The sequence below is a fragment of the Podarcis liolepis genome, assembly GCF_965112155.1.
Source record: "Podarcis liolepis genome assembly, chromosome: 15".
Lineage (NCBI taxonomy): Eukaryota > Metazoa > Chordata > Lepidosauria > Squamata > Lacertidae > Podarcis > Podarcis liolepis.
In genome coordinates, this window is record NC_139566.1 from 462047 (window position 1) to 476533 (window position 14487).

Sequence of the window (14487 nt, forward strand, 5' to 3'; positions counted from 1 at the left end):
CAACACTGCTAAAGGGGCTGTCAGTTGCCTCAGAGCCATCGCAGCCGCTGCCGTCCTCCTCGAGAAAGCCCAAGAGACGGTCCTGGGCCACGAAATCACCCTTCACGTTCCCCACTCAGTCTCAACCCTCCTAACCTTAAAAGGATGTCACCATTTCTCGAACTCCCGCCTCAACCGGTATGAAGCCCTCCTACTAACCCCAACCAATGTCACCATTAAACGTGTTAACTCGCTAAACCCCGCTACCCTACTACCCCTTCCCGACGATGGCACCCCGCATCATGACTGCACCACTATAGTCCGGCAAGCCGAAAAGCCCCGCGAAGACTTAGATCATCTTCCCCTGGAGAACCCGGACTTAATACTATATACTGATGGTAGTTCTAAAGTAATCGACGGGGTTAGAAAGACTGGGTACGCGGTAGTCTCCGACTTCGAAGTACTAGAGTCAAACCCAATCAACTCCCAGTACAGTGCCCAAGCCGCCGAGTTAATTGCGCTGCTGCGTGCCTGCGAGATTGGTGAAGGGAAGCGAATAACCATTTATACAGATAGCAAATACTGTTTCGGCCTTGTGCACACAACTGGCCAAATTTGGCTCCAGAGAGGCTTTCTAACCGCTGCCGGGTCTCAAATCTCGCACGCCGCCCTAGTTGAGCGACTTCTCACAGCGATCCACCTACCTGCCGCTATAGCCGTTGTCCACTGCAAGGCCCATACCAAGGGCAGGGACTCAGTTTCTAAAGGAAACAGACGAGCCGACAAAGCCGCACAGATGGCTGCCTTACGCATCCCTAACAATGAATCCGAGTTTCAAGCCCTCCAACTACCAGCAGACCTAGATCTCACAGAAATTTACAAATCTGCCCCAGGGGATGAAAAGGCTACGTGGGAATCGCTAGGTGCCACCGAACAACAGGGTGTCTGGGTCCTCCCCGATGGAAGAACTGTCCTTCCAAAGGCCTGGACTCCAAAAGTAGTGAGGTTTCTTCATCAGCGAACACATTGGGGAAAAGGGAGATTAATGGAGCATGTAATTAGATCTTGGTACGCACCCGGGATAGCGGCCGCTGCAGCAGCAGCAGCAAAGAATTGCATTACCTGCCATCGCTTCAATCCCAAGCGGGAGCCCAGGAGACCACCAGGAGCCAGACCGTGGGCCTTTGTCCCTTTTGAGAACTTGCAGCTTGATTTCATTGATCTGCCCCAATGCCAAGGCTTTAAACATGCTTTGATTATAGTTGACCAATTCTCCTCGTGGGTGGAGGGATTCCCTTGCAGAAAAGCCACCGCATCCGTAGTTGCCAGGGCCCTCCTACAGGATATTATTCCCCGCTATGGCATACCCCGCCGCCTAGACAGCGATAGGGGAACCCACTTTACTGCAGAAGTGGTGCAATTAGTGGCCAAGGCACTCCAAATTAAATGGGACCTCCACACTCCATACCACCCACAATCCTCTGGCCAAGTGGAGCGTATGAACCAGGAGATAAAAATACAGTTGGGCAAACTTTGCGAGCTCACTGGCCTAAAATGGGTGAATGCACTCCCACTGGTTCTTCATAACATCCGCAGCGCCCCAACCGGACGTTTGAAACTCTCTCCATTCGAACTCTTATTCGGGAGACCTCCTCCCGTCTACAACACTCTATTCCCACTATCAGAACTGGAGCTGGGGGAAGCAGAACTTACTAATTATGTTATTCAGCTCCAGACACAACTACAGCGCCTCCACCACTACGCGGCCATCGAGGGACAGAACCTGCCCATCGACGTCCACGCTCACTCCTTCCACCCTGGTGACTGGATCCTCGTCAAAGTCTACCAGAAGGAACCACTCCAACCCGCGTGGGAAGGTCCCTACCAAGTACTCTTGACATCGCCAACCGCCGTGAAAATAGGTGAGAAGAATTCTTGGTTACATCACACTAGGTGCAAGTCCTCACCCCCTCCACCAGAGACTGAAGAAAGCAACGGCGAGGACTTCACCTTTTCGACTCCACCTGCTCCACCGGCCTCATATATTGACAACGACGACCAACAGACCGGACTGGATCGGGGCCAAGTTCGGGCCCAACAGACCGGACCAGCAGATCGGGGCCAAGTTCGGGCCCGACAGACCGGACCAGCAGATCGGGGCCAAGGTCGGGCCCAACAGACCGGACCAGCAGATCGGGGCCAAGGTCGGGCTCAACAGACCGGACCAGCAGATCGGGGCCAAGGTCGGGCTCAACAGACCGGACCAGACACCGCGACACCCAACTGGGCGTCTGAAATCATCCCAGATACCAACACCATCAAGCTACGTTTCAGACGCGCTGACAACCACGTTTGACAGCTCCGTTTGACAGCTCCATTGACAGCTTGCTTCGTTCATCTGACAGCTCCGTTTGACAGCTCCATTGACAGCTTGCTTCGTTGATAGCTTCGCCTTTTGACAGCTCATCTGACAGCTCCATTTGACAGCTCCATTCAACAGCTTCCTTTGATAACTTCACTCTACAGCCTCGCCCTACCTAACACCTTTGTTCGTTAGACCATCTGCGCCCTCCCTACACGCATCCGAACCATGGGTCTGCTTGGCACCGCCCTTCTCCTCGCTGCCCTATCCTCGGTCGCGTCCATCTCATCAGACCACTGCACGGGCTTGCAAACGAACTACCACTTCTTGGACTATCATGAGGTCGAGACGGGAAGGTCAAACCCTGATCGAATGGGGGACTTTGATTTCTGCCTTCCTGAGTCCCGAACCCTGCTGCGCCATTCCCTAGTTCCCCAACTCGCCGAAAACGAATATTGGGAACTTTTCATCCGGAACAAGGATTTACACCGCATCGGCTCTGCGGCTCTCACTCTTGACCACTCCTCTTACCGGCTGACCTGCAGAAATGGGACTTATCTTCTTTACGAGAGTGGAGAGGTCTCACAAACCCCAAATTGGACCGAAGTCGAGACAGGAGGGGCTACTCACGCTTATACGCAATCAAGCCACCCCTCTGGAAACTTGATTTTCGGGTTCCAATGCCTCCGCTCCACCCCAGAAACCCGAAAGCCCCAACTCCAAGGACTCTGCCTGCGACGGTTCTGCTGTTTATGGGACTTAGGGGTCACTCATGAGTGGAAAGGGGCTGAATATCTCGAAGGGTGGCACCACCCTATACACCCCTCACTCTCCCCCTCCTGGGACCACGTCGGACCCCTGCGATGCGGCGGTATCGCCAGGGATAGGCGACTACTGAACACCACCGACCCCCTCCATCCGGTTGGTACGGCACCCCGACAATTCGGCACTGACTCGGCACTCCCGGGAGAAGATCTCCTATCATCTTGGGAGCAGAACTCCTACATTAAGCTTCTCAGCCAGGTGGCGAAGGAGTCACCCTACCCGGACTGCTGGATTTGCGCTCACGCACCCAGCCATCTCCAACAGAGCCTCCCACTGGTCCCTGTACCAGTGACCCTAGAACAGTTCCGTTCCGGAAATGTTACCTCCTGGAACTTGACCGCACTCAACTTAACACATCAATACCTCTACCTCACCGGCCCCACAAAGGGACCCCTTTGCCGCAGCTTCTCAAGGGAAGGAACCTTCATCGGATCCAGTACATGCATCAACACTCTAGAAATCCTACCAACTGGACTGGTCACCGTCTCCAACACTAGGGACTCCCGGACTTTTCCTAACCTTACTGTTGCCTGGGCCGCTGCGGTCGGACACCCCTTGGACTGGAAGCCACAACCCACAGACACCATGCTGCTGCAAACTTTTGCCTCAGGCCGAATGGAATCTTACCTCAGCGGCCTATTCTGGGTGTGTGGACACCGCGCTTACACATGGGTGAGCCCACACATGTCCGGATCCTGCTTCATTGGCTACATCGTTCCCGGAATTAGAATAGTACCACACCTACCCCCTGGAAGACAACGAAACAAAAGGGAGCAAAAGGAGCTGTCAGATCTGTCAGATGTCGCTGCAAATGGAGAGACCGTAGGCCGGTCGCTTTTCCCCGCCTACGGTGCCGGTTCAAATCATGTGGATATTCTCCGACTCACCGACATCCTCCTTAAGTTCATGCAGGAGGCGACTCAGATCACAGACTCTCTCATGTCGGAACTATCCGAGGTAAGACAATTGAGCCTACAGACGAGAATCGCGACAGACTTCCTCTTGTCCAGTCAAGGAGGCACCTGCGCATTAATAGGCACAGAGTGCTGCACATATGTGACTGACCAGACTTTGAATATAACTGGACATTTAAATAACATTCATGAGCTAGCAGGGAAGCTCCACGACATCCAGCATGAGGGACTATCCGACGTGGACTTATGGGGATGGTTGCCCAAGCTGGGTTGGCTCAGGCAGTTATTGAAAGTCGTGGTGTTCATCATTTTAACTGTTTTCCTTTGTGTCTCCATCCTCTGTTGTACTATGCATTGTATTACCCCTTGCTGCTCTTTCCTCCGTCAGTCTGCCTCTCCTAGCTCCTTCCCTCTTCGAGCCTATTCCCACTCCCGACATGCTCCCACTTTCCCGGACTACGTACAGATGAGGCATTTGGGAGAAGGGGAATATGAGATCACCGAAATTTGATGCTCCAATGGTGCGGAGAAAGGATTTGCAAGTTCTTACAGAACTTTAATGCAAATCTATCTCCGAATGGGGGACTGATACGGACCGGGAAAGGGGGGGGGGTACCTCCTTCCCCCTTCTCCTTTGAACAACCGAGGCGATGACCTCGAGGGTGCCCACAATACACCCACCCTCAGCCCCCTCACCGTTACACAAGCACCACACGTCTCCCGTCTCCCCCCTTTTCCTTCTTTCTTTCTGGAGCGAAATAAGCTCAAATATATGAACATGTCCTCCTATTTCTTCCTATGGCTATTCGCGCTCCATTCTTAGAACGGGTAGACCTGGCGTTCCAGCTTCTCCGCTAATTCCTATGGCTGCGCCTTAGCCAATCACAGCCATGCATTTATCCTGCACGAGCTAGCTCACGGAGCCCTTGCACGCCTCGTTGAGCCTACTGACAAGCTGCTGACGGCCCCCCACGGCGAGAACAATGGATCCGAAACCAAGGGCCTCATAAAGCTGTCAAAATGTATCCATTCTTGCTACAATGTATCCATTTTGTTTCCACTTTCAATCACCGATACGGAATAGGTCAGACAGCATAGGAAACCTTAGGAAACCTTTAGAAATTGATATAAAATCAACCGTAACTCCGATTTCTTTCCTTTTGGTGTCATTCAACTCGGCTCCCTATGGACTCCATGATGCTGCCCCTACCTCCATGATCCCCTGAGCGACAGGTCACGTACTCAGGAAGACCTTAATCCTGTCAGATCGTTCTGCCATACCCTTCCTCCGGGCGATGCCAGGTGGCAGACGATGCATATCTCCGCCATTGTCTTCCCATCACCTGTACTCAGGAAACGCTTATCTGTGTTTATCTGTGCATATCTCTTACTCTGCATATTTCCCCCTCCCTTCCTGAAATGTTAATCCATGTAATCCCACCTTCCTGTAATGTATTCATGATGTAACCTGGAAAACCCAGCCTTCTTTTAATGTATTCATGACGTTTTGTCGCACTGTATTCTGGGACTTGGAGGGAACTTTTAAAAGTTTATGTCGCCCCATGCTCGGGGTTCAATTCCACTTTGAACCTGTTGCGCAATAAACTCGGATCTTCGCATTTTGCTCCTGCGTCCGGCTGAGCTTCCTTTTCTTCCGCTAGAATCCACGGACTTGGTCCGATTGGCTGGGTGGCAGGGTAAATACGCACCCAGATTTTCCGTAACACCAAAGAAGAAGTCATGCTCCATCAGAGACCCACCCCCAGAAGACCCCTGCACCCCACAGGGGACCAATGAGGAGCCTCTGGGAAGTGGAAGAACAGGGCGGGAGGGTGAGGGCAACAGCCCCTTCCCAGAGACTGGCGTTTCAAGGTAGACTGCCTCTGGACACAGAAGCTCTGCTTAGCTAGCAAAGTTAATGGGCCTCAACAGACCGCTCCCCTCTTGCCTGAATCCAAAAGCCTGGCTCAGCCACTGGCTGGTGCCCTATGTTGGGGGGCCAGCAAGTCGCATCAGCTCATTACACGTCGCACAGAGGATGGCGTTCCTTGGTTAACTGCTCTGGGCATTGCCAGGAGGAGAGGAGGACGGAAGAGCCTTGAATAAATGGAAGGCAGGAGAATTTGCAACTGGGGCTGGACTGGACTACGGCTGTTGGGAGTGCAAGGAAGGGAATCAGGTTGGGAAAATCCCCTCAGTCATGACTCCGAAAAACCTGCCCAGGCTTCTCATCCGAACACACTTGTCCAAGCTGCCCTGGACATGCCCCTGAGCAGACTCCCTCGGAAGGTGGCGGACTCTAGAGTCTGCCAGTCGGGCCAAAGTGGACCCGTCTAGTCCAGCCTCCTGTTCTCACAGTGGCCAGACAGATGCCCTAAAGGGCAGCTTGCAAGCTGGGTCCGAGCCCCTCCTCTGGTTTCCACAAACTGGTACTCAGAAGCATAGCTGCTTCCAGCTGTGGAGCTCTCCTCCTCTGTGAATTGGCCTAATCCTCTTTTAAAGCACCCAAGCTGGTGGCCATTCCTGCCTCCTGTGGCAGAGAGTTCCACAATTTAATTCTGCGCAGAATGAAGAATGGCTTCCTTTCATCCATCCTAAATCTCCCAGCATTCAGCTTCAAGGGATTCCAGCGTTAGGAGGAGGGCAGGAAAGCTTCTCTCTGCCCGTTTCCACTGTGCCACACATTGTTTTATAAACTTCTATCCTGTCGCTTCTTACTTGCCTTTTCTCTAAACTAAAAAGTCACTGGGGAGTCGCTCCGCCCCCTGGATGACTTTGCCCTGAAACTTTTCAAGCTCCACAATCTCCTTTCTCAAGCATATTGACGGGATGCCCCTGGGGGTCCTCTCCAACACTGCAATCCAAGGCACATCCAGCTCCTTAGAGTAGACCCACTGAAATGAATAGACCCAAGCTGGCCTTCAACTTGGGCCTGGCAGGGGAGAAGATGCTTTTATTTTGGCTTGTGATCGCACTCAGTTCCCCCCCTTATCCTACAAATACGTCCTGCACTTTGCCGACTCCCCCCACTGTTTGCAAGGCACCCCCAAAGGAATGCAAGGAGGCTGCCTTTCCTCACCCCCCCCCCGGGCAAGCCCCCTCCCCAGCCCCCTCCCCCCCACAAGGCTGCCTCTTCCTGCAGCCCCAGCTCACCCCTTGATTCTCGCTGCCACGGGTGGCTGAGCTGCGACAATGGATCCACTCAGCCTGGCGTGAGATGGAGGGGAAAGGAATCTGCCATCAACACATCGTTGGACGGGCGGGGGGGGGGGGGACACCCAGGCTGCCATTTTGGAGATGGTCAGAGCACCCCCAGCACGCTCCACTGTTGAGGCCCCACAGTAGTAGTAGTGCTGTTGTTGTTTAGTCGTGTCCGCTTCTTCATGACCCCATGGACCAGAGCACGCCAGGCACTCCTGTCTTCCACTGCCTCCCTCAGTTTGGTGAAACTCATGCTGGTAGCTTCGAGAACACTGTCCCACCATCTCGTCCTCTGTCTTCCCCTTCTCCTTGTGCCCTCCATCTTTCCCAACATCAGGGTCTTTTCCAGGGAGTCTTCTCTTCTCATGAGGTGGCCAAAGTATTGGAGCCTCAGCTTCAGGATCTGTCCTTCCAGTGAGCACTCAGGGCTGATTTCCTTCAGAATGGAGAGGTTGGATCTTCTTGCAGTCCATGGGACTCTCAAGAGTCTCCTCCAGCACCAGAATTCAAAAGCATCCATTCTTCGGCGATCAGCCTTCTTTATGGTCCAGCTCTCACTTCCATACATCACTACTGGGAAAACCAGAGCTTGAACTATACGGACCTTTGTTGGCAAGGTGATGTCTCTGCTTTTTAAGATGCTGTCTAGGTTTGTCATTGCTTTTCTCCCAAGAAGCAGGTGTCTTTTAATTTCGTGACTGCTGCCACCATCTGCAGTGATCATGGAGCCCAAGAAAGTAAAATCTCTCACTGCCTCCATTTCTTCCCCTTCTATTTGCCAGGAGGTGATGGGACCAGTGGCCATGATCTTCGTTTTTTTTGATGTTGAGCTTCAGACCATATTTTGCGCTCTCCACTTTCACCCTCATTAAAAGGTTCTTTAGCCTTTGCCAAGTTTTCTGCCTGCAAAACGGGGTCCCCCTGTCCTACCTCGCAGGGGTATGGCAAGAGCAAATCTAGAACCCAGGGATATCTCAGTACAGACTCTCTGGCCCTTGGCACTTCGCCCAGTCGCAGGCCACACACCCTCCTTAAGGACACAGGCCCTTTCCCACACACCCTTCACATTCTTGAACTGCAATCATGTCCAGAATAGTAGCATTGGAAGGGACCCCCAGAGTAATCTAGTCCAACCCTCTGCAATGGCAGCAATCAGCCGCTTGCCTGGGTGGATTGCAGGAACCTCTGGTGGAATCTCACTTTGTTGTGCAAAGGCAAGAACCAGCCCTGTTGCTCCCCATCCCTACACTGGGATAAAGGTAAAGGGACCCCTGACCATTAGGTCCAGTCATGGACGACTCTGGGGTTGTGGCTCTCATCTCGCTTTACTGGCCAAGGGAGCCGGTGTCCAGCTTCCAGGTCATGTGGCCAGCATGACTAAGCCGCTTCTGGTGAAGCAGAGCAGCGCACGGAAACGCCGTTTACCTTCCCGCCGGAGAGGTACCTATGTATCTACTTGCACTTTGATGTGCTTTCGAACTGCTAGGTTGGCAGGAGCAGGAACCAAGCAATGGGAGCTCACCCTGTCGCCGGGATTCGAACCGCCAGCCTTCTGATCGGCAAGCCCTAGGCTCTGTGGTTTAACCCACAGCGCCACCTGCGTTCCCCAAATTTATCCTAGTATACGCTTATTGCATTATCATCATCATCATCATCACCATCATTAAATTAGCTGCCCTCCCCCCCCTACCCAAATAATGTAATTTTGCCTAATGTGCACATTGTTTGCAAAGCCATTTTCCCTAACGCAGAATCGTGGAATTGTAGAGTTGGAAGAGACCCCAAGGTCATCTAGCCCAACCCGCTGCGCAGACGGAAAGGGGTGCAGCAACACCTGGATTTAGAGCAGAGGCACCCCAGAGCTTCTGGCCTCCAGGACCCACAGCGGAGGGGAGGGGCTAGGACCGGAACCAGTTGGGCACTCTGCACTTCACTCAGAGGCGCTCTTGCCCACTTCAGCTTCTGCTGGGAAACTTGGGCGAGGCTACATTGCAGGCGGTTGGGATGGATGACCTTTGAGGTCCCTTCCAGTTCGACCGTTCTGGGATTCCACACATTGTAGGAAGTTCCCGCACACTTCCCCCCTCCCCCCCGGCAAAGGAGAGCCTCCCCTCCCCACCCCAAAGTCTGGGCTGCCCCCTCCAACGCAGGCCTGCCCAAACACCGTGGAGACGAGTGCGAGGAGAGTCCCGGGGGGAGAGCCATCCTCCGCAGGATCCGTTTTGACTTGGAAGGAGAGCGGGAGGCGAGTGCGAGTCTGATTGATAGACAGCCATGGCAGCCGGAGATGGGCGGAAAGGGAGATTCGGGAGACAAGCCGAGACGGGCGGCTGGGGAAGCTGCCTGCCTGCCCTTTCCTCTCCCGTCAGCAGGCAGCGCCAACCTTGGGCTCCTCTCCAGAGGTCGGCAGAGGAGGAAACGCACCGAAAACGCTCCCTTCAATCTCAGAGCCCTCCCTCGACACAAAGGGAGGCAGTGAAAAGAGGCAGCGGCGCTCTGCACGAGCTCAGGGGCACCACCCACCCTCACGCCAGTGATTGTGGGGCAGAGTGCTGGCTCTGGAAAGGGAGCCCAGGAACAGGTGGGCTGGTGCAGGGGTAACTGCAATGTTGCCTACACTGACTGGCAGCCTCAGCTCTCCAGGGTTGCCGGCAGAGGGCGTTCCCAGTCCCTCCGGAAGAGGCCACTGGCAAGTGAAACTGGGACCGTCTGCCACCGAGTGACTGGCCTTCTTCTAAAAGGATGCAAGTTTCTTTTATATATATTAATTTCTATTAGTTCTCCAAATTTTAACAAATCTATCCAAATTATTTAAATTTAATACAATTAAAAAACAATAATTAGCTTCCCCGCGCCTGCTACAAGCATATGTCCATTGCTTCCTGATGTCGCCACTTCATTCTTCTTCTTTAATCACCTTCTTATCCTTCTATTAATTTTTATCCATCCAAGTTTCAAGTCCTCATGATCGTGAAGAATGAACAAACTTTGGCAGGTCCCCATGTTCCTAAGCTATTCTCAAGTAAGGCTTGAGCTGTGTGCTGCAGTAGTTAGAGGGTCTGACTAGGGCCCAGGAGAGAGGAGCCTTCGAACCCCCCTACTCAGCCATGAATAATAATAATAATAATAATAATAATAATAATAATAATAATAATTTATTATCTGTACCCCGCCCATCTGGCTGGGCTTCCCCAGCCACTCTGGGCAGCTTCCAATAAAGATTAAAAATGCCACACATTAAAAACTTCCCTGAAGCGCCTGCCTCTCAGCCCACCTCACAGGGCTGTTGTTGTGGGGATTAAATAAGCAGAGGAAGACCATGAATGACACCCCTTAACTGCCAGGGAGAAAAAGCTGGGCTCTCTCTGCGATAAATAAATAAGCCAGCATGACCAGTGGTTGGGGCGATGATGGGACTAGTGGGGAAGGCGCCCCACCCCTGACCAGGACCCTAAAGCAGGTGCAGCAAAAATGACACCCTCCAGAGGCTGTGGGGCTCTTCCTCCAGCCAGCCCTAGCCAGCAGGGCCAATGGTTAGAGACAGCAATGGGGTACAAAGTACAGCCGCAGATGTCTGCATTTCCACGCAACTCCCTGGTCTCTAGGGAGCTGAGCTCCTCCCTCTCCCCACGGGAGGAGGGTTTTAATCGGACTCCCCGCCAGCTCCAGATTTAGGGTGGTGCAGGCTAATAATAACTGGGTGCAAAACAATAATAATATTAATAATAATAATAGCTGTTTTATATGGATACCGACTGAGAAGATGCCTAAAACGCAACTGTACCAATTATCGTGAAAATAATAGTTGGGGCGGAGGAGCTCAAGATTTAGTCCTTGCTCCGGGCGCCATGTTACCAAAGTCCTTTGCTGCTCCTCCGCACCCATCCCCCCCCGCCTCCGTCTGTTCCCTCCGAGCGAACCCGGCAGGTAAGTGGCAGGCGGTCTGCGTGGGCAGCCCAGGCTGGCAGTTTCCACACAGCACTAATCAATTTGCAGTCAGACTGCTATTATCTCCCGAGTGCCACTCACAATATTTACGCCGCTTCTTACAGGAGGTGGGCAGGAAAACCTCAGAGCGGCGGCAGCGAGAGAGGCTTCCTTGCTACGGGGCCAGGAGACGTCAAAACGTGAGGAGAGCCAGCAGGGTCAGGCCAAAGGGGGCCCGTCTAGTCCAGCCTCCTGTCCCCACTCACAGGGGCCAATTGCCCCAAAGAACCTGGGAATGCAGATAGACTGTCTCTGGAGCTGGAGGTTCCACAAGGACCACAGAAGATCCTGGCTGCTGGATCAGGCCAAAGGGGGCCCATCTAGTCCAGCCTCCTGTCCTCGCAGGGGCCAACCACAGATGCCTCTTTAGGGAAACCTGCAGCAGGATCCGAGCACGAGAGCAACCCTCTTGTCTCCTGTAGCTTCCAAAAACATTGCTTCCTCTTCACTAGGGAGACAGGGCATAGCCATTGTGGCTAGCAGTGGCCCTCAATAGCCGTGTTCTCCTGGAATTTGTCCAGTCCTCTGGTTTGGAATTCTGAGAAGCACCTAAATCTGCCCAGAGGTTGTGTGGATGTGTTTTACAATCAAGTACAGTGGCGCTGTGGGTTAAACCACAGAGCCTGGAACTTGCCGATCAGAAGGACGGCGGTTCAAATCCCTGCAATGACGGGGTGAGCTCCTGTTGCTCGGTCCCTGCTCCTGCCAACCTAGCAGTTTGAAGGCACATCAAAGTGCAAGTAGATAAATAGGTACCACTCTGGCGGGAAGGTAAACAGCGTTTCCGTGCGCTGCTCTGGTTCGCCAGAAGCGGCTTAGTCCTGCTGGCCACATGACCCGGAAGCTGTACGCCAGCTCGCTCCCTCGGCCAGTAAAACGAGATGAGCGCCGCAACCCCAGAGTCGGCCACGACTGGACCAAATGGTCAGGGGTCCCTTTACCTTTACCTTACAGTGGTACCTCTGGTTGCGAACGGGAGCCATTCCAGAGCCCCGTTCGCAACATGAACAGAATGCAACCCGTGTCTGTGGGTAGTGATTCGCCGCTTCTGCGCATGACGTCATTTTGAGCATCTGCGCATGCATGAGTGGCAAACCCGGAAGTAACCCTTTCCGGTACTTCCGGGTCACCGCGAGATGCAACCTGAAAAGATTTAACCTGAAGCAAACGTAACAAGTGGTATGACTGTATTCATTAAATTTTTACGGACTAAATGAATGAAATGATATATAGATCAATGCCCACCCCCCCAAGTCAATTCTCCAGAGTTATAGCTAGTGGGATCGCTCAGTCGGTGGAGAACGAGGCTCTTAATCCCAGGCTTGTGAAAGATTCCTGCTTGGCAGCAGGGTGGGCTAGATGACCCTCGCGGTCCCTTCCAACTCTAGAATTCTGTGATTCCGCAATCACCACTGCTTGGTCGCCTAGAAACTATTCCAATTCGTTGCAGGTGACCAGGCAAGAAGCAAATGCTTCCATACGCCATGGAGAAAGAGCGTGCTATCAAAACCAACCTTCTCATCTCCATCCAAGAACCTCCACCATGTTAATCCTGGAAAGCGTTTGCCTCTATAGCAGGGTTGCCAACATTTTTTTCTGCCCTTGCTCCTCTGCAGTTAACAACTTAACTTTGCTTTACCAAGGAGATAAAGGGATGTTGAGGGAGGAGGTGAAATTTTCCGCCTCCTAAATTTCCGAGCTCCTGGCTGCCGTGAAAAGGCTGAGGAGCAGAGCGGCAAAAGTTGGCAACCCTGCAGAAGAGCTGACCCCATCTGATATCCCCGAATTGCAACATGGGATTGCATGTGTTGGGGGTGTTTACTGAACCCCTGTAAAAAGAGATTGAGTTTTGCTCTGTTTTCAATGGTCTCCCTCCTCTCCACACACACACACAATTATCTTTAATCTTTTCCGTTTTAAATTTCCCCCATCCTTTCCCCTGAAAAAAAGAGAGAGGAGAAAATGAAAAATAATCCATGCGGACAGAGAGAGAGAGAGAAAAAAAAAGGCCTCGGAAAATGAATGAATATTTCAATTTGTGACACACCATTGTGGGGAGAAGCCCTGCAGGAGATTGAAAGAGGGTGGGGTGGGGGGACGGGGGGGGGAGGGGGAAGAAGAATGACTTTCATTTAGATAAAATACAGAAAATTATTTAGCGAGAAATGAAGAGTGATGAGGCTCATCCAGCCTCGCCACACAAGCGAGCGCCCAGCCGCCCCTGCCTCCTGCTCAGCCTCATCTGCCCCCCCCCCAGTAAACACTCCCTCCTTCTCAGGATAATTTCAATACATGCACAGCTCCTTTGCTATTCCAGAGATGCGCCTGGGGTGGGACCTGGGACCTTCTGCATGCAGCGCAGGTGCTCTAACCACTGAGCTCCAGCCCTCCCACATAGGGAGCTGCCTTCTCTCCAAGTCAGGGCCTCTGTCTGCCTGCACTGACTGGCAGCCACGGCTCTCCAGGGTTTCAGGCAAGCCCCCCCCCCCTCTCGAGATGTGGGAGACCTTCTGCATGCAGCGCAGGTGCCATGGGCCTTCCCTCAAGTCCTTGTGGTGATGATGATGATGATGATGATAATAATAATAATAATTTTTTATTTATATCCCACCCTCCCCAGCCAAAGCCAGGCTCAGAGCGGCTAACAACAGTAAAATAATACAGCATCTAAAATCATTTCATTGCAGTGGCACTTAATTTGCTCCGGAGGTCCGTTCTTAACCTGAAACTGTTCTTAACCTGAAGCACCACTTTAGCTAATGGGGCCTCCCACTGCTGCTGGAGCACGATTTCTGTTCTCATCCTGAAGCAAAGTTCTTAACCCGAGGTACTATTTCTGGGTTAGCGGAGTCTGTAACCTGAAGCGTCTGTAACCCGAGGTCCCACTGTATAATCCCAGGGGAAGTTCTGCCCTTCTGCATGCCAGGCAGGTGATCGGCCGCAGAGTCACACCCCAGCCCTGCATCACACCCACAGATATCTCCCCCCACATCCTTCCCTCCAACACCTGGGACCACCGCCAGTTTGCCCCAGTCCAAATGCCTTCTGAACTGGATTCTGACACACAATGGCCATTGGCCACGACTGTTCTGTTCTCCCTCTCAGTCATAAGTGGGGAGAATTCTGCTTTTGCACTCAGGTCCCGCTGGCAGGTTGGCCACTGTGGGAACAGGAGGCTGAGCTAGAGGAGTCCCCTTTGGCCTGATCCAGAGTTTGAAA

The 14487-nt window shown here is 52.8% G+C and overlaps 2 protein-coding genes across 3 annotated transcripts in view; one reads left to right on the forward strand and one right to left on the reverse strand.

Moving 5' to 3' along the window:
* Positions 1-14487, forward strand: part of LOC310694203 (uncharacterized protein) — a 246994-nt gene that overhangs the window by 154288 nt on the left and 78219 nt on the right. The window contains exon 1 of one of the 2 annotated variants that reach the window (XM_083477192.1): positions 7727-7898. The exons of the other annotated variant lie outside the window; for it this stretch is intronic. The gene's annotated coding sequence lies outside the window, so the exon portion shown is untranslated. Of the gene's footprint in view, positions 1-7726; positions 7899-14487 lie in introns of those variants that run through there. 2 annotated transcript variants of the gene reach the window in all.
* KIRREL1 (kirre like nephrin family adhesion molecule 1) overlaps positions 1-14487 on the reverse strand; it is a 125643-nt gene that overhangs the window by 106768 nt on the left and 4388 nt on the right. The gene's annotated exons all lie outside the window — the stretch shown is intronic.